Source organism: Cydia pomonella, chromosome 1 (genome assembly GCF_033807575.1).
Source record: "Cydia pomonella isolate Wapato2018A chromosome 1, ilCydPomo1, whole genome shotgun sequence".
Lineage (NCBI taxonomy): Eukaryota > Metazoa > Arthropoda > Insecta > Lepidoptera > Tortricidae > Cydia > Cydia pomonella.
Genome location: NC_084703.1, coordinates 45,908,492 through 45,931,727, shown reverse-complemented (window position 1 = coordinate 45,931,727; position 23,236 = coordinate 45,908,492). Strand labels below are relative to the sequence as shown.

At 35.4% G+C, this 23,236-nt stretch overlaps 1 protein-coding gene across 3 annotated transcripts in view; it reads right to left on the bottom strand.

Moving 5' to 3' along the window:
* The window catches only part of LOC133524983 (uncharacterized), a 127,835-nt gene extending 106,677 nt beyond the window's left edge, over positions 1-21,158 (bottom strand). For 2 of the 3 annotated variants that reach the window (XM_061861163.1, XM_061861171.1), the window contains exon 1: positions 20,984-21,157. The gene's annotated coding sequence lies outside the window, so the exon portion shown is untranslated. Of the gene's footprint in view, positions 1-20,983 lie in introns of all 3 variants that reach the window. The other variant, XM_061861179.1, reaches the window with a different exon arrangement.
* Between the last annotated feature and the right edge of the window lie 2,078 nt (positions 21,159-23,236).

The window sequence follows — 23,236 nt, the reverse complement described above, 5'->3', positions numbered from 1 at the left end:
ATTTTATTCCAATTAGAAATTTAAACGACATAATCGGTTGGGACTCGACGGCCTTCCAAGGGGTATAAAGAATATTGCAACCGAATACAATTTTTAAATTATTCAAAATACCCATAAAAAAGACTTGAATTTTGCGATTTAAAAATTGAAAAATCGGGATCGCTTGTAAATTTTGGACAAACCTTTTATGCACAAATGTTATAAGGAGAAATCATATTTTGTTCATAACACTAAATCTATTTTTCAGATTGACGTACGGGTACTTTGAAAAAGTTTATATCAAACCAAACAAAGAGTTTTTTCCATACGCACAATGGTGGCAAAAGACCGCTAGCTGGCTGAAGTGATAAATCACTTTTTGCATGAGAAATTCTTTTGGACAAATTTTGCATATGTTTCCGCTATACAAAATCAAAATACTATGGAAAAATAACATTTATCCAGTGACGAAACATTTTATATAGGGCTATTTTTAATTTTCTATAGACTGGTAATATTAAATAAATTTTGATTTTTCTGGGACAAATCACTCTTGGAATATAAGCTCCTCAGTTTAGTTTTCTATTTCTTTGTGTCTCTTGAAATAGACAATATCCACAAACTTTCTGAAGGCAAAATTAGATCGGAATATAATGATGGAATCTTTAGGAATCGAGGGAACTCTTTAACTATTGCAGGCACTAACTATTGCAGGCAATAACTATTGCAGGCAATAACTATTGCAGGCAATAACTATTGCAGGCACTAACTATTGCAGGCACTAACTATTGCAGGCACTAACTATTGCAGGCACTAACTATTGCACGGAGCGGGCGCACGCACGCGGGTGCCATTGTATGTAAAATCCGACGCCCCCGTCCGCGCCTGTTAGCGTTGCTCATACTATTATCCGTAAACCCGATCACCCGCTCCGTACAACCGCGCCCCCTAGCGGACGCCCTGAACACATGAATTTTGACCAGCACACACATATGAAAGGTTATCGTGTCATTAACGAAGACGCCTGCCTTGACTCGTATCGTCATGTCCTTAAAGGTTGGATTTGACAAATATGCGCGTCATCGTGGATGACACAAACTATGGAAGATATTGTAAGTTAAGTAATTTATGCGTAGAAAATTCACAGGATGGCTATCTATATTAGCTTTTACCGTCCTCCTTTAACTATGGCCATAGAGAAAAAAGTAAGCATAGAGTGCTCACTCCATACATCAGTTTTCTTACCAAAACGCTTATTATTCTCATAGTGGTTTTTTTTCAGTACCGCTATTTAACACTAGATGTAATAAATCACTTTTCCGACAACGTCCACAAGAGAGGTATGGGCATTGTGAATGTCATCTCGCTCTGTGTGGTAGGGCACAGCACAGCGGATGTCATTCCAGATCTAGAGCAGAGCCCAACTGGGGAAGTACATCCACCTTACAGAAAATCGCAGCCAAATAACACTAGACCCTACTCATAGTGTTGTGTTCCTGCCGGTGAGTAAGGTTGCCAGAGCTCAACGAGGGTGGGAGGGGGTTAGGGTCGGCAACGCGCATGTAACTCCTCTGGAGTTGCAGGCGTACATAGGCTACGGATACTGCTTACCATCAGGCAGGCCGTATGCTTGTTTGCCACCGACGTAGTATAAAAAAAAACAAGTATCGCGACTGACGAAAAGTGTATGTCTCAACAATTTCCAACTAATATTACAAGCGGAAGTTGAAAATAGAGTTCCGGTTAATCCGGTTATAATATTAGTCGAAAATTGTTGCGCATTAGACATTTCGTTCGTCGCGACATCACGACATCAGAATAGCAGTACTGATAAATGCGCTATTTGACGCTAGATGCCGACTACGAAAATAATAAGCGTTTTGGTAAGAAAACTTATTATTACTTATTTCTCCATGCTATGGCAAAGTGTGGTAAATGTCAATAAAGGCTTATAATTATGGCCAAACCGTGGTAACAGGGGCCAAACAAACAGCTAAAAGAAACTAAATTATTCATGAAGCCACCTGCCGTATTAGGAATTCGATTATACACGTTTCCCTGTTACTATGGTTGCCATACGTCCCGTATTTAAGTATCGCGTCCCGTATTTTTTTTCCGTCACGTTTTTGTCAAGTAAAAATGTATGCTCGAATAGATGGCAATTTGAATAATTTAAATACCTAGTAGTGGATATAGTATTAAAGCAAATATACATTGATTAGGATGCGTAAAATCTAAGACAATTTCATGCTTCGAATTTGACTGGTAAACGAGATGTCGCTGTACAGCTCCATACACTTTGCGGCAGGGATCGGAAACCGGTATTTTTTGTATGGGAACGAAAACGGTATTTTTTCGTTGTTTGTTAATTACTTCATTTCTTATTAGGCAATCTAATAATACGAAGTCGTTATCTGAAAACACAACTGAGTCCTACATTTAGAGTATAAAATAAACCGAAATATATGGTTATTTCGATGTTTTTTACAAAAAACCGGTTCCGATCCCTGCTTTGCGGTAACTCTAATTGTCAAAAGTTGACGATTGACAGTTCAGTGACCGCAAAACATATGACACAGTACAGCGCCATCTGTTTTGGATGTCAAACTAAGGGGCACGTTTCTTACTTTATTTCTCTATTACAATCAATTCTCTTTGATTAAAGGGAGAATACTAAATCGAGCGTTCGAAATTCAAAAATTGGTCTCATGTAGACAATATCCGGACATACGAATCCATTTTTGCCCAAGCTGTTGCTTATCTTCATGTATTATTGGGACCGTGTGAAGTGCATGGTGGGGGTAAGTAAAGCGATCCCAGCGCATAAGGTGGTAAAAATTTGAACTAGCTGCGGATAGCGTCTTTAACATTTCGTACAATTATATGGCTCGAAATGAAACTTTGATTTATGATTACTCCTGAAATATTCATTTAAATTGTATGGTGTAAGGGACCATTGTAATCTGTATGAAATGCTTAATATAACTAACGTATTTATTTTGATAATTGTTAATAATGTATCCATGTAAATAGCTTTGCAAATGCCACGTATTACGTGATCTTTTTCTAGAAGTTACGAATACGTATAGTAAGTTATCCTTAAAAGATAAACATTTAACATCGCGGACCTATGAATGAGAAACAACCCCACCATACATTGAGTGTTATAGCTTAAACGGATTAGGCAGCGTTTTCGATTAAAGCTCCTAGCCAGCGTGATTTTTTCCGACAACATCGTTATATTTCAAACAATTTACACAAAATCTTAACAAGTTATATACTTAAGCCTTCCTCAAGAATCACTCTATTGATAGATGAAAGTCGTTTGAAAATCCGTTCAGTAGTTTTTAGTTTTGGAGTAGTTTTATAAGATGTAGTGAATTGACGTTTTCCCCTAGACTTGCGGATACTAGGTTGCGTGACAGTCGTGCACGCTCCCATGTGTTTTTATGTACATTTATTCTTAGGTTATGCAATAAAGAGGATTTGTATTGTATTGTATCGTTAACGCTCGGTCAACTAAGCAGTGAGGTCGCTATTTGGATATATCATTACCTGTAAAATCGTCGTCAAATTAAGTATACAAAAACCAAAAAATGTCGTTGCAATTTGTATCCTTCCAGCATAAAAATAAGGTTGACTTTTGATTCAATGTAATTCCCTAACTCCACGGTGTGACGCTCCTTATTGAATCGCGTGCTACACGAGTCATTCGAATCCATTTAGTACGTATAATCTTTATAGGTACCAATTTCTAAAGAGCACTAACAATAAGAACTGGAATTCAGGTCCCCTAGACCAGTTCCTGACAATAAAAAAACGTTGATGTCTGAGATTTGCTCGCAATGAAATTGTGGAGCTTTTTAATGGGCCCTCGGAAGAGGTTAGTTTTTGGGGTTCCGTGTCTTTTTTTAACGCCAAAAATATATTGCTGTCAGGTATTCAAAAAGCTTGTATTGGTTTTTAAACATGGGTCAAAATGCTTTTCGTTGGCTTGTTTCTGATCACTCTGTCACGCTTCTCGTCTTCTATCAAATAAAAAAAATCGAGTGCTATTCTATGTTTTCCTAGCTGTAGACTATATTTTACATGAGAACAGTTTAAAAAAAGTTTCATCTCATACAATAAGCTCCACTCTGTCACATTTGTGAAAAGAAAAAACAAGGAAAAAAAAGAATTTTGACCCACATGACAGTTTAATTTAACGGTACTCACATATTGGGTTTTATAAAATGTTATACAACATCGTGTGACAGGGATATCATGATAGTATTGATAGTAATTTATTATGTTGTCCCTGTCACACGATGTTATATAACATTTAACACCACAACCGCCTCGGCAGCTATGGGACAGCCATCTAATAGATCAAAGATCATCACAAGTTTTGGGTAGTGCCCGGTAAGATGGCGCCACTTTTAAATAATTAACAAATTTAACATATATCGGTGAAACAATAGGGATCAAAGTCAAATGGCGTTCTAAAAGTGTTAATCATGTGTCTAAAGATGGCAGTAAATGTATTGTGGCTACAAAATTTTCTTTGACATTTCAAATCTATTATAAAAATGTGTACGGTACCTCCGTTTCCCGGGTTCGACTCGCACTTGACCGTATTATTAAGAAGCCTGCACCCCATCTCAAATTGAATAGAAAATGGCGACGTATACGCGATTTCTGCATATTGTATTAAACATTGGTTTAGCACAGCATGCGTCTTTCATTGCGCTCGTACGTATAATCATACAGTCAATTTGGCTCGGCGAATTCTCGTATTAAAGCGAATAACCAGAGTGAAATCGGGTATTATGTTTAACATAATAATGTGAGATTGGCGTATAATGAGTTTTAGAATGAATTTTGGTGTATGGATGATTAGTTCGCAATTTGTTAAGTATGTTAATTTTTTTTTGTTTGGAAATTGGAGTGTTTGTGAATTTAATTGGAATTAAACGGGTTTAATTATGATTTGAATTTTTATCGGAATATTTTTTTATATCCTGACCAGATTTTATTTGGCATTGCAGATTTGCAGTTATCAACGTTGTAGCCGTAGCCATTTTGGTGTTTACACTGCTCTGTATGTGTGTGTAAAAATGGTTTTTAGGGATGCGGACTGGTCGATTTTAATCATGTTAAGTATATATCGATAAGCGCTGTACAACAGGACTACTTACAACTAAATAGTGATTAAGTAATTGAAGCTTAGATGTGTCAATTTTACGAGCATGATAATTAAAAAAAAATTCACCTCAGCAGCTCGAACAAGCCTACTTTCGTCACTCCAGGGAGTGAGACAAAGTAGCTTTTTAATTTAATGAAGGAATATTACTAGAAGCCTTCGTCATAATGATGATGCCTTTCATTCATGAATGTAAGTAAATAAATGTAGTTAACTTTACTTGATGTTTAATTTTTTAAACCTTCAATATGATATACTCAAAATCAACACTCGCGAGAAAAACCAACTTTCCTCTCTTGTTGCACAAATAACTATTTCATTCTCATGATATAGAAATATCATGCAAACCCGTTAGATATTTCTATAGCTCCCGCAGCGGTATCATTCGTCATTTCGATAGCTTGGCTTTTGAGAGCGAGTTGCTGCTTCGCTGTCCAGGAGGCCTACCGCGAACCACGTTCGACATGTTGAATCTCTGTCGCACTTGTAAATTCGTACTTAAGCTTGATAGGGAGGTAACACGTCGAACGTGGTTCGCGGTAGGCCCTCAGGTGTTCGCCTAGCGACAGCAACACAGAAGGTCTACCGCGAACCACGTTCGATATGTTGCATCTCTGTCGCACTTATAAATTCGTACGTAAGCGTAATAGGGAGGTAACACGTCGAACGTGGTTCGCGGTAGGCTCTCAGGTGTTCGCCTAGCGACAGCAACACAGAAGGCCTCCTGCGATCCACGTTCGACGTGTTGCATCTCTGTCGCACTTGTAAATTCGTACGTAAGTGTGACAGGGGCAAAACGTCGAACGTTCGCAGCAGGCCCTCAGTTGTTACACTAGTTATAACTTGTTTGATCCGCTTTTCCGCGTTTAGCCCCCCACTTTGAATTAATCCCCCAATGTCTAACTTTTAAGTGGGAAGTCCTTATAAGCTGTAAACTGGGTGCAGGTTTGCATTTCGCAATTTCCTGGGTAAATACACTTGAGGTAAATTGAAACGGGACACTTTATACGAAAATTTCGGAGTCTTTATTGCACAGTGATTCATGGGGTAGTCCTTGCTGTTAAAATCATAGCCTTGTTGCCGTTATCGTGTAACCATTTAAATAATCGCTTGTTGTGATAATAACCACCTTTTTAAATATTATATTAGGTATGTAATTTCTGCTGAAAACCGGGCAAGTACGATTCGGACTCGCGCACGAAGGGTTCCGTGCCATTATTTATAAAAACGGCAATAAAATTATGTTTGTTGTATGGGAGTCCCCCTTAAATATTTATTTTATTCTGTTTTTAGTATTTGTTGTTATAGCGGCAACAGAAATACATCATTTGTGAAAATTTCAACTATCTAGCTATCACGGTTCATGAGATACAGCTGGTGACAGACGGACGGACGAACGGACGGACGGACGGACGGAAGTCTCAGTAATAGGGTCCCGTTTGACCCTTTGGGTACGGAACCCTAAAAATCATGAGCTCTCTAATACTAATAGGAGCAAATTATGTCCCAAAATTTCAATTCGTTTCTGTTATATAGTAGGGCTAAGATGGTCGGCTCTTTATCATTTGTCGCCATGCCTGTCACGTTCTAACAAGTATGTAAGCGCGAAAGTGACGGGCATAGTGACAAGTGATAAAAATGGAACCATGCTGCCACCGCAGGGTCATGAAGAATGGTAACGGAATAAAGAAAAAACTTGGTAAGGTAGAAGTACTAGTGCTCGACGCTGCACTAGTCACCGACATGGGCACTTTATTTCATGGCAATATAGGTTAAATTTGAACAACGAAGATTTTTCTGTATTCGAACTTAATCCTTGTCACTTTGACATAAAGTGCCCATGTCGAGTACTAGTGCAGCGTCGAGCACTTGTACTTTTACCTTAGTATAGTTGTATGTATTACTTTGACTCAAACGCCCTTTTTGGCTTTTTTTACAAGCTTTTATTTACTTTCACCTGACCGTTGTCTGTTTGTAATCAAATCTTGCAAGTTAAATTTGACCCACTTCCCGGTTTCCGATTGAGCTGAAAATTTGCATCCATATGTAAGTCGGGTGACAATGCAATATTATGGTACCATCGAGCTGATCTGATGATAGAGACAAGAGGTGGACATAGGAACTCTGTGATAAAACAACGCAACCTAATTGTGTTTGGGGTTTTTAGAATTTTCTCGATGAGTATTAGTTGCCTGTGGAAAGAAAAGTACAGTCAGCGATAAAAGCTTGTACCAAAAATGAAATTTTTGGCAAAAAATTATTTAACACGCTTTTATTAGGTCGACCTGTATGTAACTAACTATGTAATGGAATCTAAGGTAACTAATTTAACCATCTTCCGAGGATCGTAGCGTCATGAAAATTGGCAGCTGTATGTAGTTCTGATGAGAATACAATAATATGGTACTGTCGAACTGATCTGATGATGGAGCCGGAAGATATGAACTGGAACTTCATGGAACATCGTATCGTAGCTGTGTTTGGATTTGTTAAAAAACTTTGACCACGATTATGTTTCAAGGTCTGATGAAGAGGCCGGAAAGATTACGTAATGGACTTTGAACACGAAAGCGTGTTTTTCTAGAGTTTTAAAACTATTAATTTATTTACTGAGAAGTTTTGTATTTGACAAATTATCACATTTTCTGCGACAATTAGCTTATCAGTAAACTATCCATGCGTGATGCTCGAAAAGACTCTTACTGCGATATATGGTTACACTGAGTCAATAGGGATAGATTGCACAGTATGTTATATTTTAAAATGAAATCTAGTTAAATATATCGAAAATGAGCTATTTATCACAATAAATTAATCACAAAAAATGTGAAAAAAATAACAACATTTTGGGTTTTTTTTTTTCACTTCCAAAATGAAGAATAAATGGTACCATTCGATTCCTTAAATTTTATGCATAAACAAAATATTGTGAAATCAATATCGCCGTTTTTTTTTGTCTAACATACACAATAAACAATTTATAGATTTGAAATGTTTTCTTGTTTGACTTGAGCTTGAACGAGAGCGAACTAAAAAATACTACTGGGTTTTTTTAACCCCCTTGCTTACAAAGTTAGACCCAGTAAGCTCACGGCGGCTGACCGCGCGGCATTCGGCTAATTAGGACATGAAGCATAAAATTAATGAGCAATACGTGCTAATGAACGTGGGAAACGTTGTTTGACATTATTGTTTTAAATACGTGGAACCAACAGAAGCAACTACTGTAAATGGACAGGCAGCATATGTTGGTTAAGTTAAGACTCGAGTCCTTTCAGTCATCTGCTTTAAAACTAGACTCAGTTTTTCAGACTTATAATTAAGACGAAAGTCGAGTTCTGATCAACTTATTAGAGACCCAATTTCCTTCTGTAATTATTTTTTAAAAGTTAAAGGCACAACTATTCTGCCATTCAGAACCATTCGATATTCGATCATTCAATTTAATTGTGCAATATAAGCTGTACAGTCAACCAATTTGAATCCTAGGCCACTATAGAACCTTGTCGCTTTAACTACTAGATACTTGACACGCATCACTCAATAAGCGCTGTCGTAGAAGTCATTATGGCATGGTTCTATAGTGGCCTAGGAATCAAATTGGTTGACTGTATGTGCACGCATGAGATTCTTAAAAAAGTGATACAGTCTTAAATTTTAATAAGCAGTATTCGCACGATCTTACACGACTATCCTGTAGCTTGAAATGATGCTGACCGGGTCGTGTAGACGCGGCCCGCGGCTATATTAATTGGCTGTTTACGTTTTTCTTGGTGGATACGTGTTTTTAAAAAGTAAAAAATAATACGGTTATAATATCCCGTCCGCTGAAACACGACAGTAATGGTTTGAATTTTTTTAATTTCAGTTTAACCATAATGAAAAATTTCCCGTACTATTTTTGGTACAATAAGGTGAACATTTCCAAGCATATTGGAGATTTTTTTTTATTCAGATAATTACAATTTAATTAGATTTCATGACGTAGATTAAAATATACCAATAAAAATATGTTAGATAAGATGTTCTGCTTAAGAGGGAAGTATATACCACATATTCATCTATAGGTACTAAAGGAGTTCCACTACCAAAATGTTTATCCATTTTTAAATATTTTCTATTCTCCATGATTTTTTAGTATGTTATTAACAGGATGAGAAACTAGGTTTAAAGTTTTTTTTTCCTTTTTTTTCAAAATTTGCAATATAAAAAAAAACAATTTTTTTTTTCAAAAAAGCGAATCTTATAAACCTAGAATATATTACGCTGAAGAGATCGACATGAAAATCAAAGGGATTTGTTAAGGATTAGTCGGTGGAAAACGTTCTCCCGAAATGGAATTTTATAGAAAAAGTACCGTTATTTCGCTAGGATCGCAAAGCTATTCTTCCCTCCTTAATATCAATTCGTCTGAATATTTAAAATTTTCAAAAGTCAGGCAAATATTGGAGCAAAGTAGCACCATGTTACGCAAACAAAATAAATTCGCGATAAACCCTGTTGAAATATGTATTAGAAGGTATTTTATAGTCTATCGCCATGGTTCCCTAGTTTCCAATAGGGGGAGCGTCTCTCTTTATCTATGGTTTAATCTATGACATATGGCCGCGGTGCCCGCGGTAACCATGCATCGTCGTTGGCAGCTTGCCGCCGTGTTGTGTTTTCGGTATTTTATCTAAAAACATACGATAAACTATGTGTTTAAGGGGGTTTTTAGAAAATATGGTATCAAATACTTTCTTTTTCGAAATTATTTCGACTGAAAATGACGAGGTCTATTGATTAAAACAAAGAAAAAAGTGTCCCCAGTTTTTCATTTATATTTCGGGTGTCAGTTTTGTGACGGCCATATAAAGTGTATGCGAAAATGCGTCATAGAACTGTCAATTTTTTTTATACATTTTTTTGGTTTCAAAATCGTTAGTCCTCATGATTCAAATTGGTGCAAAGTTAGCTTAGACGGGCTGTAGTTTATTATCAAATAAACTACAGCCCGTCTAAGCTAACTTTCAGACCGTCACGGACTGTAATTGACAATTAGTTTTGACAACCAAATTAATTTGAACCTTGGACGGATCAAACATTTTTTTTTTAATACGACGTCGGTGGAAAACAAGCGTTTGGCCCGCCTGATGGTAAGCAGTCACCGTAACCTATAGACGCCTGCAACTCCAGAGTTGTTACATGCGCGTTGCCGACCCATTAAAATTAAAAACCTCTGACCGAACCTATAGCTGATTCGCGCTGGGCATGACGAGATTTCTCGAAGTTTTAGCGATGTTGCAACTGGGGGTCATGTACATTCCCAATGTTATTTTCCCAATAATAATATCGGTTAATAATAAAGGAAGCTGATTTATTTTTAAATTCTCCAGAAAAAACCGGCAGATGTCAAAGATACAGCACCCTCTCTAAATTAAGCCATTGTTGAGACGATCGCTGGCATCAGAATTGGAGTAGGCCGAACAATTGTTGTACACGCCGAAGAAGGTATATTGTTAACCTTATAACGATAAGGAAGTGTGCGAAATTATCCCTTAATAAAACTACAAGCTAAAATACACCTTGTCACTAACGCACAGAGTTGGCTTTTGAATGAGCGCGCGCGAATATTCCTGATCTATTTTTTTTTAATGCCTTGTATGACTTGATTTATATTTACGTGGGAAACTGAGGCTAAGGGGTGGCTGATTACTTATTGATATTTATAAGTTCGGCCCGATGGGGCTCGGTTGTCTTGGCTGTTTGATTGCCGATCGTAGTCTAGCAATAATTTAAAAAGCTAAACGACTTTTTTTACAGTCCGCTGGGCGTTGGCGCGCTGACCTTTAGGCCAGGTATATTGAAGACTGGATATTGTAGAATACATAGGTATATTACTTGTAGTTCAGCGTTACTTTTCTGTCATTTTTATCTAACTTTTTAACCACTTTTGTGTTATTTCTAGTCAGAGAAAAAACGTATCCCAATATTTCCATACATTTTTCAAACTTTCCTTTTTGTTACCGCCATACAAAGAATATGAGGAAATGGTACCTAACACAATAGGAAAAAAACTCTCGGACATTTTTCAACTTGTGTTTCTGGGTAGAAATAACACAAAATTTATGAAAAAACATGAAATTAATGAAAGTGGCATTTTTCTTAGAAACGCTTAGTTCAGTTTGCTGTTTTTTTTTTTTTAATATATACTACGTAGATGCACGCCTGCAACTCGCCTACGCCTAAAATATATTTGTCTTTTTTTATATTTTGAGTCTATAACGGTATACTTATCGATGAGGGTTATAAAGTAACTAAGCTACTAAATACTATATTTAATCCGTCTAATAATGGTCCAAAAAAGCAATACCTGCCGCATACTTAACAAAAAAATGGAAATTAAAATAATGGAATTGCTTCAGTAGGCCACGAGTCGGTAATAGAATAAAAGTTCTAAAATGTAATAAAAAGCAGTTAAAGACATTTAAAGATGTTATAATTTTATTATTGTTATAACGCCATAAAATTTTACGACTTCATCATGCCGAAAGCAAACTGAGTACAGTAACTCAATAATATAACAGTAAAATATTTTACAACCGTTTTTAGTCCACAGCCGCGATCGAAACGCAATGTTTTTTTTCCTAAACTCCCCTTAAGATCGATTTATTGTTGGCTGTATGCCCCTGTTCCTAAGTCATTTATTACGCAAAAGAAAAAGTTTGTCTATTGTCGTTTTTGAAATAAGAACTCGTTCCGGCGTGGTGCGATTTTTCAACTTTTTTTTCTGAAAAAGGGTTGACCGGTATTTGTTATTGTGTTTAAAATAGGAATTGTTATTTCAAAATATTGACTACGCGAATGGGAGAGCGTGACCTGGTTCAAAACAATCCGGATTGGTTTGTTAGTGTTTTTCCAGGTTTTATTTGCGAGGCAGAGGTAAATTAATTTAGGCTGTTTGAATTTCGAATGTTTTGGATAAAAATAACAGCCATTTCTGTGCATATAGAAGCAATCAGACATTTTTTTATAACTGTATAATTTTTAGCTTGTAATATTGTTTTTTCGAGTGGTGGGAGAACATTAATGTACTTATTTGGGTGATATTGGTTTTTACTTATATTGGTTATATGATTTGTGTAGCTCCCATAATAGAGTAGGAAATGAAGCGAGTTGTTGTATGTAGATTCCATTCATTCATTTCTCAGTCAATGAAAATAGTTATTGTATAGTATGAGTCGAAACTAACATACAAATGTAAAAAAAAAACACTCCTAAGTTAGGTATTTATACGTAAAAATACAAATCTGTTTATATATTAAACCAAGTAATTCTTCGGTCCAAAATTATTTTATCAAATAAGTTATTTGTATCAGTATATGATAGTTGAAAAAAAATTAAAAGATTTTTTTAAATAATGCTCATAAACGCTCATTATCAATTGCTTTGTCATTTTTTTCTTCTTATATGATCTTAGAATATAATTTGGTGGTAAAAAAAATTCCAAGCAAAATGCGTACCCAAATTGATGTATTTTAGAACTATTAAAAACTGAGAGTGGAAAATTTCTCAGCCTGATTTGTTTTTAAATATATACTAAGTAGTCACGTATACACGTAAACCCAAAATATCCAAAAGAAATGTCACTCAGAACACCGACTTTTCGGAAGTGAAGATAAATCCATCCCGCGGTTACGCAATAATGTACCGTCTTCCTTTAGCAGTTAAGTGCAGATTAGTATCCTTGTGCTGTTAGTACGACCCCGCTCCCTACATACTGCTCCCGATATAGTTTTTTTAATACGCTTGTTATTTTGTGGATGTTTTTATAGTTGAATGGAAAAAAAAACTGGGAACTTAATTCAATAAATAAAATTGATAGAGAAATTTTTCACAGCGAGTAAAATGCAATTTCTGAAAATAGTATGGTAATTTTTTTAGATTTTCATTTTGTAGGTATAAAACGGTAATAAAATGGTATTCCAGTGAAAAAATTAGACGGAGCAATTTTCCGGTCCAAGACACCCCAAAAAATTGTATTTCATTAATATTGGTATTTCTGCTGGGATATATTTTTTTTATTTCATATATTGTTGCAACACGTTACATGCATATGTTTGGTGAAGAAAATTTGAACGGAGCATTTTTCCGTAAAAACTATTAACGATTTAAGACTTTAGGTATTTACTTAAATCCTATCATTATTCTTTGGAAATTTATACAATAAGTACTTTGAATTTATTGATACTTTATCATACTGTAAAGTTTTCTGGCAGAGGAATTACTATGGGGTCCACTACCTTTATTTCCTAACTATATTAAAATTACTATGTGTACTTATCTGTAAAATATATTTACAGATACACAAAGTTGATGTGAATTCATCATAATTTTACACGATAAAATACATTCCATGACTGGAGCAAAAAACCAGTTTTAATTGGTTAATAACATTAAAACAAATAGCAGTAGCTTTCATTAAATACACAGAAAACATAAAGGCCGAATTGGACATTCAACTTTTAAAGCGTAAAGCGGTAGAAATTTTACAGGTGTCGGTGAAATATCAAAAACACTCCAAATTTTCTCTTAAATGTTCCATGATTGGTGCCGTTAACATATATGATATCGACTTTGGGACTGATTTTTGAATTTCGAGCGCTCGAATTCGTCACTCGAAAATCTGTGGAAAACGGCGAATTGATATTTTAGAAATACGAGTAATAGAAATTGGGCTTCTAGTGGTTTGACTACTCGTTTTCAATTATATAATTAAAATTTATTTTAATTTATGGTAGAATTTAAATGCCTAGTAGTGCAGATACGAGTATATTGAAGGGAATTACACGAAATCGAGCACTAGAAATTCAAAAATCGCCCCCCTGATAGCGACTGTTTTGTCATTTTAATGTATCGTTGGTGTCCACGAACACTCTAAGATTTATCAATTCTAACCTTTAATAACATGACATTACGAGTGAAGGTACGCGTCTTCGTGAATGACACTGTAGTAACCTTGAAGTAATATTTCTCTAAAAACTAAAAATTCTTTTTTTTGTATTTTTCTAGAAATATCAAGCCCATTCTTATTGTTTCGAATTTCGCCTCAAGTTTACCTAAACCACTGAACTGTAAGGAATTATGTCACATTTCCAAAGTAATCCCGAAGACTTAATCCAAAACAAATAACTCTGGGAACCAGGGTCCCACGATACGGTCAGAGGTTAAGGGGGCCCTGTACAGACAGCTGACCAAAGGTGAGTCTTATTGCGACGACTTAAGATCGAGCGATGGGCAGGTAAAGTCCACAAACCGAACTGACGACCGGCATCGTAAATCTTCTTATTCGCGCTCGCGTGGTCGTAGATAGGGTGAGAGAGATAGAGATATGATCCCGGTCGTCAGTTTGGTTGGCGTCTACTATAGTACAGTGACCATAGAAGACAGTTAGCTGACCAAACATGAGTCTTATTGCAGCGACGTAAGGTGTACCTGTGGTAAGTGTGGCGATGTTGGTACAATGACCAATGGCATTGACACCTGGGCTTTAGCTAGTATGGCTGAGGTATGGGTGAAAAGGGACAGTTGACAGATAAGTATGATTTGATTTAAAATTGTAAGTACACGTAACTTTTTTAAGATTTGGGAATTGTTATCAGAAGACAAAATCTCTAAATTTTCGTGCATCTTTTTATTTTCGATTCCGTTAACGCCGTTCAATACAAAGTCTATGAAAAATGAGTATTAAAATCTTGGGACAATTTTTTTATCCTATTAAGATAAAAACAGCTCGTAATTCTGAGTAGAAATAACATAAAAAAACAATGTTAAAAAAAGTGTACAACTTTAAACATTATTGTCGAAATTCAAGCTGGCATTTAAAAAAATAGTTTGTCGCAAAGCGTTCCTACCTTAGCTCATTTGAAAAACTTTTTTTCCATTTACACGTTAAAATAGGTAATAATTTACGTATTTCTGAGTGAATTTGGCTTGACAATTTGTTAAGATTTTTTTTTTTTTAATATGTTGGTTCCGAAAAAGGATTAAGAATTTGCATTCAAATAGCCGCTTCCATCCGTGACTTCATACACCTATGTATGAATTGAAGCTCTGTATGTTTTTTTTAAACGTTTGTTCCAAAGACAATTTATTTTTTTGCGCGCCAACTCCCAAGTAATCTTCTAATCAGAAGCGCGTTCTGTTTTTGAATATTAAACAAATAAATTACAAGACAACAACATTACTTATGCGTGTGGCGAAATATGGAACTACCTTGATTCCTTAACAATTTCAAATGATGCAGCGCCTTTTCCAGCAGCATATGTTAATTTGTCTAGACTATTTAAACTTTTATTCTTGACAAATTAAAGTTTGCGTTTCAAAAAGGCGCTTTATCTTACAACCACTTTGAAACTTTTATGGGATAAAGTTAATTCCATATTTTGCCACTCGTATAAATAATTTTGTAGGCTTATTAAAAGAAATAAAATTTCAATGACAATGAGATTTTACGATTTGCTTGACGCAAGGAAGTGTCATAAAGTGATGTTCTTGTTTTGAATGTAGAACGATTTATTTTTATTTTTTTATGGAGTGACAGTTGTCTAATTGTTTATTTGAAGGGAGTGCCTGAGTTACTTTGTACTTTTATTTGAGGTGTGTGCTTGTTTTGTCTGTTGAAATTAAAAACTTATTAACACTTCTGCTGATTCTGACCCTAAAAATATAATGATATATTTACTTGTTCGAAAAATATTTTACAGTTAGTTATGTTATGTCGACTTCTAGACAGCTTATCTAACAAGCGTTATATTATATCGCTCATATCAATTTTTAATTATTATTATAGACCTTATGCAGACCATATAAAGCTAACATCCCCATAGAAAAACATATCCATTGCGAAATTACTAAACGCGACTATAAAAAACCTAATGAGTCTCAGACCCACTAGACTGTAAAGGAGAATTCTCACAATAAAAAACCTACTTTCAAAACTGTGCAAAAAATCAACACGGTTCGTTGACTGCAAAGGGTGCCTTATTAAAATCCATCGCGGTTCTTTTCCCGCTCGCGCTTTTTGCGTATGTCTTCTCCCTTTCCCACTAATTAAGGGCCCCGGTGACCCGTGAAGGTAAGAACTCGTGAGAAGGCATGATCCTTTGTTTTACTTTTATTCCCCGTTAAATGCATTAAAGGGCTCTTATGGTGGTTGCGGTTGATAGCTTGACTTTTGCGACGTGTTTTGTATGATCGGGTTAACAATGGCCCTTTTGCGTCCTTTGTTTTGCGGGGATCTATAACAGTGTAATATTTAATTGAAAAGATTAAATCAACCCTAGTAATGTATATATATCATATCATATTATTGAATTGTTGATTACATTACCAAACGTTTGTTATTTTAGGCTTCATGAACACACTTTCTTCTATTTTTTTTTTTATTTTCCATATAAAATAATTCAGCAAGCAATATATCACTACTTTGTTATAACTCAAAACGTCTCATTAATGACGCGACGTCACAGCTGTCACAAGTGACCATGATGTACGAAATACATTGCCGCTCGAAAAAAATTATAAAATTATAAATAAAAATCGAATATATTTTAGAAATAGAATTTTCGAGCAGGAAAAGAACCGCGATAAATTTTAGTAAATCACCCTTTGCAGACAACGAACCGTGTTTGTTGTTTGCACAGTTTTGAGAGTAGGGTTTTTTTATTATAGGTATAAATAAATAAATATTATAGGACATTATTACACAAATTGACTAAGTCCCACAGTAAGCTCAATAAGGCTTGTGTTGAGGGTACTTAGGCTACGATATATATAATATATAAATATTTATAAATACTTAAATACATAGAAAACACCCATGACTCAGGAACAAATATCCATGCTCATCAGCTCATCACACGAATACATGCCCTTACCAGGATTTGAACCCGGGACCATCAGCTTCGTAGGCAGGGTCACTACCCACTAGGCCAAACCGGTCGTCAACATACTAATACTTAATACTTTGATATTTGAGTTTAAATAAAAAAAAACTTTCAGAATGGTTTTATAGCACTAAAACCTACGTCTAGTTTAATTTTTTGGTGGTTATATCAAAAATACGCACTGCATAAAGACAACCTGCCATATTACTTAGTCATTTTTAGATTTTCTAGTAAAATTCATAGTCTCATTGTACCTAGATGAATTTTATGCGATTTATTTTAATGTTAATTCATTTATATGTCATAAGCAATAAAGTACCTATATATTTAATGTAATATTTTCATCATAATATGGCAAACAAAATAAATATCAATAATTACGCAGTTAATCAAATTCAAAGCAAACATGGTCATGCAAAAATAATCGCTGAGCAAAATCGCTGTGCTGTAGATAAAAATATCGCTTGGCTCGTCGACATGTTGACATTTTACATTTAATTATATTATACGGAAAATATCAAACATTAATCGTATAAAGGCATAGATAATTAAATATACAAGGTGTTTTTTAGTCGCCTGTAATAATATGGGGTGAATATACAGTATCTCACAGAACGGAAGGCAAAGAAAGAGACCCATTAATTTTTAGGTCATACTCGTACTGAGCAACTTTTACTATGGGACCCCGAAATCCCAAACTTTATACAGATATATAGAAATTTGTAAGCCCGTTTTACATTCTACCGACTTCTTCGTAGGTACTTATTTCAATATCTTAATTGTCTACAGATTCGGTCAATGTGGAAATGACCGTCGTATACAATTGATTGCTGGGAAGACGGTCTTGTGGCAAGAATTCTCGTATTTATATTCGTACGTTGCTCATACAGAAAGGAAGAGCTTTACTCCTGCTCTACCGACCTTCTGTGTGGATTAAGAGGATGAGCTTATAGACGGTCTTCTCCAAGTCCCCAACTAAAAACAGGAACCACAGAATTTCAAGTCAATTTAAGTCGTGCGCGTGTGTGTGTTTTTTTTTTCTTCTCGGCGATTGGCCCTGTTAGGCCGTGAAGGAAGGGCCTAAGATGGAGCTCACCGGTTCAGTAGTAGCCTATTCACTCTTGCTTTAAAGAGACCGAGGTCATATATTTCATGGAATACAGATGGCGGCAGCGCATTCCATTCTTTAGCCGTGCGTACCAAAAAAGAGGAGGCAAACAGTTTCGTGCAACTGCCCTTCAAGTTCGCCCGATGATTATTTGCTCGAAAAATATTACAATATATTATGGTCTTATCTTATACCAATATTCCGTGAACATATGAACATTATGGGTAAAGTCTGGACTCCGATGGTTTCAGAGATAAGAAACGTATGCTTATGACAAACATTTTTTTTATAGCGCACGCGCACAAAGATATATACCAATTTGATTTTTAAGACAATCTACTAGGCTCCTATTTGTAAGCTTTTGTTTAACTTGCCCCGTTCGTATGTTAGTTTGTTAATGTGGGTATTTCTTTTATTCCGATTTCTGATTGAGCTGCAATATTATCATGACATGGAGCTGATCTGATGATGGATACAGGAGGTGGCCATAACTCTGTGATGAAACAACGCAACCTAATTGTGTTCGGGGTCTTAGAATTGTCTCGATGAGTATTAAAGCCTGACCAGTAATATATGATCACGCGCCATATTGCGGAATTTCATTGGAACTAAATTTTTCATACTAAACTGAACTGTCACCCTATACATGAGAATAACAGCGCCCTCTTGACAATGATCATATATATCTGGTCGGGCCTTAGATGCCTGCGGGAAGAAAAGTACAGTCAGGGATAAAAGCTTGTACGAAAAATGTTTTTTTTTTTTTTAACTTGACTAAATATGTCTCTAATGTCAACCGGCCTGTAAAACAGAATCGTTTGAAACAAAAGTCAAAGAAAATGGCTTTTATAGTATAGATCGTGTCGTTCATGTTGGCGTGTGCCTTGATTCGTATTGTCATGTTATTACAGGTTAGATTTGACAAATCTGCGCGCCATCGTGGATGACACGAGCTATATTTCTGTTCTTTTGCTACACTGGTAGTGTCGGACCGAGCAAAGATTAGATTAGGTGATTAGATGATTTATTTCATGAAAGACAATTACATAATAAATTTGCATTTATGTCAAAAATATAAGAATTTCTATCATGATGAAAGTCTGCATGGAATTTGCAATGAAAATTCTAGCAACGTCATCATTAATCAGACGTTTGGAAATGAGACGTTTGCCAATGATGTCGTCCATTAGCAATCTAGTGCATCAAATGTCTATAAGGAAGTACCTAGTGATGTAGGTTATCACGACAAAAACGCGTATTAATCGTAAAAAATGTATGAAAACAAGTTATACAATTTTAATGACGTCTTATAACCAGTGATCGGAACTATGGGAGTAAAACTTTAACAAAACTTGTTAAGCGGACATAAAATAGTGCATACAGCCCTAAAAATATTCATGTCCATAGGGATAGGAATAGTATAGTACTTACAGCCATAAAAATATTTACATTCATAGATATTCGAATATTTTTAAGGCTATAAGCACTCTTTTTACGTCCGCTTGATAAGTTTTGTTAAAGTTTTACTCCCATAGTTCCGATCCCTGCTTATAACGGAAGTCGTAGAATTAAGCGTGATCGTATATAGCGGTATTATCTGTTGGCATATTAGGCCAATTGGAATTAAATTAAAAGTAAAAAAAAATGGTTATGACATAGGTCGGCACTACGTGTGCTGCTAGAGAAAATGAGAGCCTCATTACGCCGTTAAACTTATCGTTTGGCGAAACTATGAAGTGTACCATACTTTAACGAAAAATATAAATATATACCTATGTACATACCTATATATATTTATAATTCTATATTAATATGAATCGTATTTTTAATTAAATGCATGTTAGTTATAAGATGTAATGTTTTGAAAAGATGTGTCCCGCCGAGTTTCTTGCCGATCCCATATTGGGATACTCTTCTACAATTTAGGAGGGATTTAAATCTCGGGTCAGAGGTGTAGGGTTAGAGATGGTGTAGCTTTATTTGACGTTCATAAGCATATTGTAATATGCCTACTTGAAAAAAAAAACTTTATCAAAATAGATGTCAAATATTTCTTTGCGGTAGTCCATTAAAATCGTTTAAAATAGTGAATTCTTTCAACCTTGACCACAAAGGTTTATTAATTAAGAGATAACATGACACATTAAAATTAAAGAAAAATACAATAACATTAAAACTACAATCTACAATTCTACATAAATACGACTAAATTATGAATAAATAGAAAAACAAAAAAAAATTATACATATTCCTAGCGAAATGTTACTGACATTATTTGACTGTACGCTACCTGAACATGAGTTCTTAGTTTGAACAACTACTTAGGTACTTAATTCTTCCCTAATATTGTAATACTATATATATAAACTTAACACGTGGTAAACTTAGTATAATCTTATAAAACCACACATGAACCCCCTCTAGTACCATTAAAAAAATAATTTATGACATTATTATGCGTCAATTTTACATTAGAATGCTTTGAGATGATTTAAGATTCCATTTAATCTCATGCGACGATTTAAGCAATGGCTTCCTATTTTAAGCACAAATTTTAATTGTTATTTAAATCAAGTTTTACTTTTTAATTTTTAATGTGCAGCTACGAAAGTAAATAACCTAATTACTTACTATCGATACATTCTAAGCAAAATGAATAAAAAAAACGTCCGTCTCTTTAAATAATCACTTTATACTTAAAAGATTATTCGAACCGCCAAAGTGCAAGACAACAGCCAACTATTCGTATTACAAAAAATATAGCTTATTCACTAAAATAAAACTTACCAAAAACTCGCACTTTCCACAATAACAATCCTTATATAAACACACACGCAACATTCGATATTCGAAACTAGCCGCACGTTGAAATTAAAAGTAAAAATTAAAAAATTATCCGCGCATGCGTACCGTGCTTACGCGCGCAATGCCCGCGCTCGAATAATTCAAATACAGAACAGAACTTACCTGGCTGCGTGTTGTATTGCATATTATGCGCAAGCGAGTCGAACGCTTCAAAGACCAGTGTTTGAGTGGCCTTTAGATCCTAAACAAGTCTTCGTGATAATAGCACGTATTTGTACTGGTTAGTTTCGTGTTCGACTCAATATGCAATTGGAACTATAACTGGGGATGTGACATGCCACATGTTCTCTTATCCCACTTACGCTTTTGTATTTTGTATAGGTGTGAGGGAGAATGCAGTCGGTATTGTGAAGGTGGAACGGTCACGATGTTTTTTATTGTCTCTAGTGCCGATTTTTCATATGAGATACTATTGAAATTAGTAAGGGTAGATCATAAAAGTCTGGTGACACATGCTATAAGTATCTATAAAATATATTTAAATGTAATTTCATATTTATTCACAAGATAAGTAATGTAATGAGTAGCCAAAAGTAATTTTGAAAGATTCTAAAGTCAAACCAAGATAAGTTGTCAGCGATGCGGCGATTTTGACAGCCCAGACAGTGCAAGTGTTATTTTAAACGTCAAACGTCAAACTTCTATGAAATTATGACGTTTACTTAACACTAGCACAGGCTGGGCTATCAAAATCGGTGCCAACATAGCTTGGACAGACTACACGCCATTTGAAATAAAAAAACTTTTTTTATTGCATTCGCGTAAATTCGGATTTCATTGAATTGAACGAATGGTTCACAATAAAAACCGTGACGAACGAATGAACAGTAAATTAAAAATATACGGTAGATTATTTATTTTTTGAGTCGATGCGATGTTATTTTTTTGTTTAAAATAAGCTTAACATTGGTTATAGTCGTAGTTCGTAGTTAAGTTTTCGGTGAACTATACCTATTTTTTTCTACAAAAGTAAGGGTATAATTTATATTTTCTCGGGGTACGTGGAACAGTTAATCCCTTTTTTTTTAATACTACGTCGGTGGCAAACAAGCATACGGCCCGCCTGATCGTAAGCAGAGGAATTACATGTGCGTTGCCGACCCTAAACCCGCCCCCCCTCGTTGAGCTCTGGCAACCTTACTCACCGGCAGGAACACAACACTATGAATAGGGTCTAGTGTTATTTGGCTGCGGTTTTCTGTAAGGTGGAGGCACTTCCCCAGTTGGGCTCTGCTCTAGATCTGGAATGACATCCAATGGCTGTGCCCTACCACACAAAGCGAGATGAAATTCACAATGCCCATACCTCTCTTTTGGACGTAGTTTAAGGACGTACCTGGGTCCGACAAAAACATTTTGTAAAATGTAGCCAAAACGAGATTATAAAGCTCGCACTGTCAAAAAATTATCATATCTCTTGTAGAGCCAAGCTTCTTTTGTCATGCCTTTAAAAGTTAGATTTGTCAAATTCGCGCGTCATCGTGAATGACACGAACAATAGCTGAACTCAGTTAGATAAACTACATATAAACACATTGTTTTCACATGTGTTTAATCGGCCACATGTCTTGGAAGGCGTGCCCGGGCCGATGTTAGTCGAAAAAGGAAAACACTCGAAATGGTCCGGATATCGGCGTGTGCGCACGTTACGCACCTGCCTTTAATAACATTACGGTTCTCAAACTTGTCGCGCCTCATATCTCTGACGAAAATGGACGATCGCACGAGAACGCAAATTATTAAGATAAAGATAAAGATAGTTTATTTTTCAAGTAGGCGTATTACGCGTATGGACGTCAAATAAACTACACCTCTGACCCGAGAAGATTTAAAATACTCCTAAATTGTAGGAAAGTATCCCAATATGGGATCGGCAAAAAACTCGGCAGGACACATCTTTTCAAAACATAATATTTTATAACTAACATGCATAAAAAATACAATTTTAATTAATATGGAATTAAAATTTTTTTTTACATAAAATAACATACAGTAGGTGCTTTCGTATAGAAATATGATGCAGTAGATTGCTAATGCAGGACGTTATCATTGCGATTTATTGATTGCAGGGAAGACTGTCATAGACAAAAAACTCTCATATTTTTATACGTAGGTAAGTTGCTCAGACACAGTGACAATGGAAGAACTTATCTGGTGCTCTACTGATGTAATTGG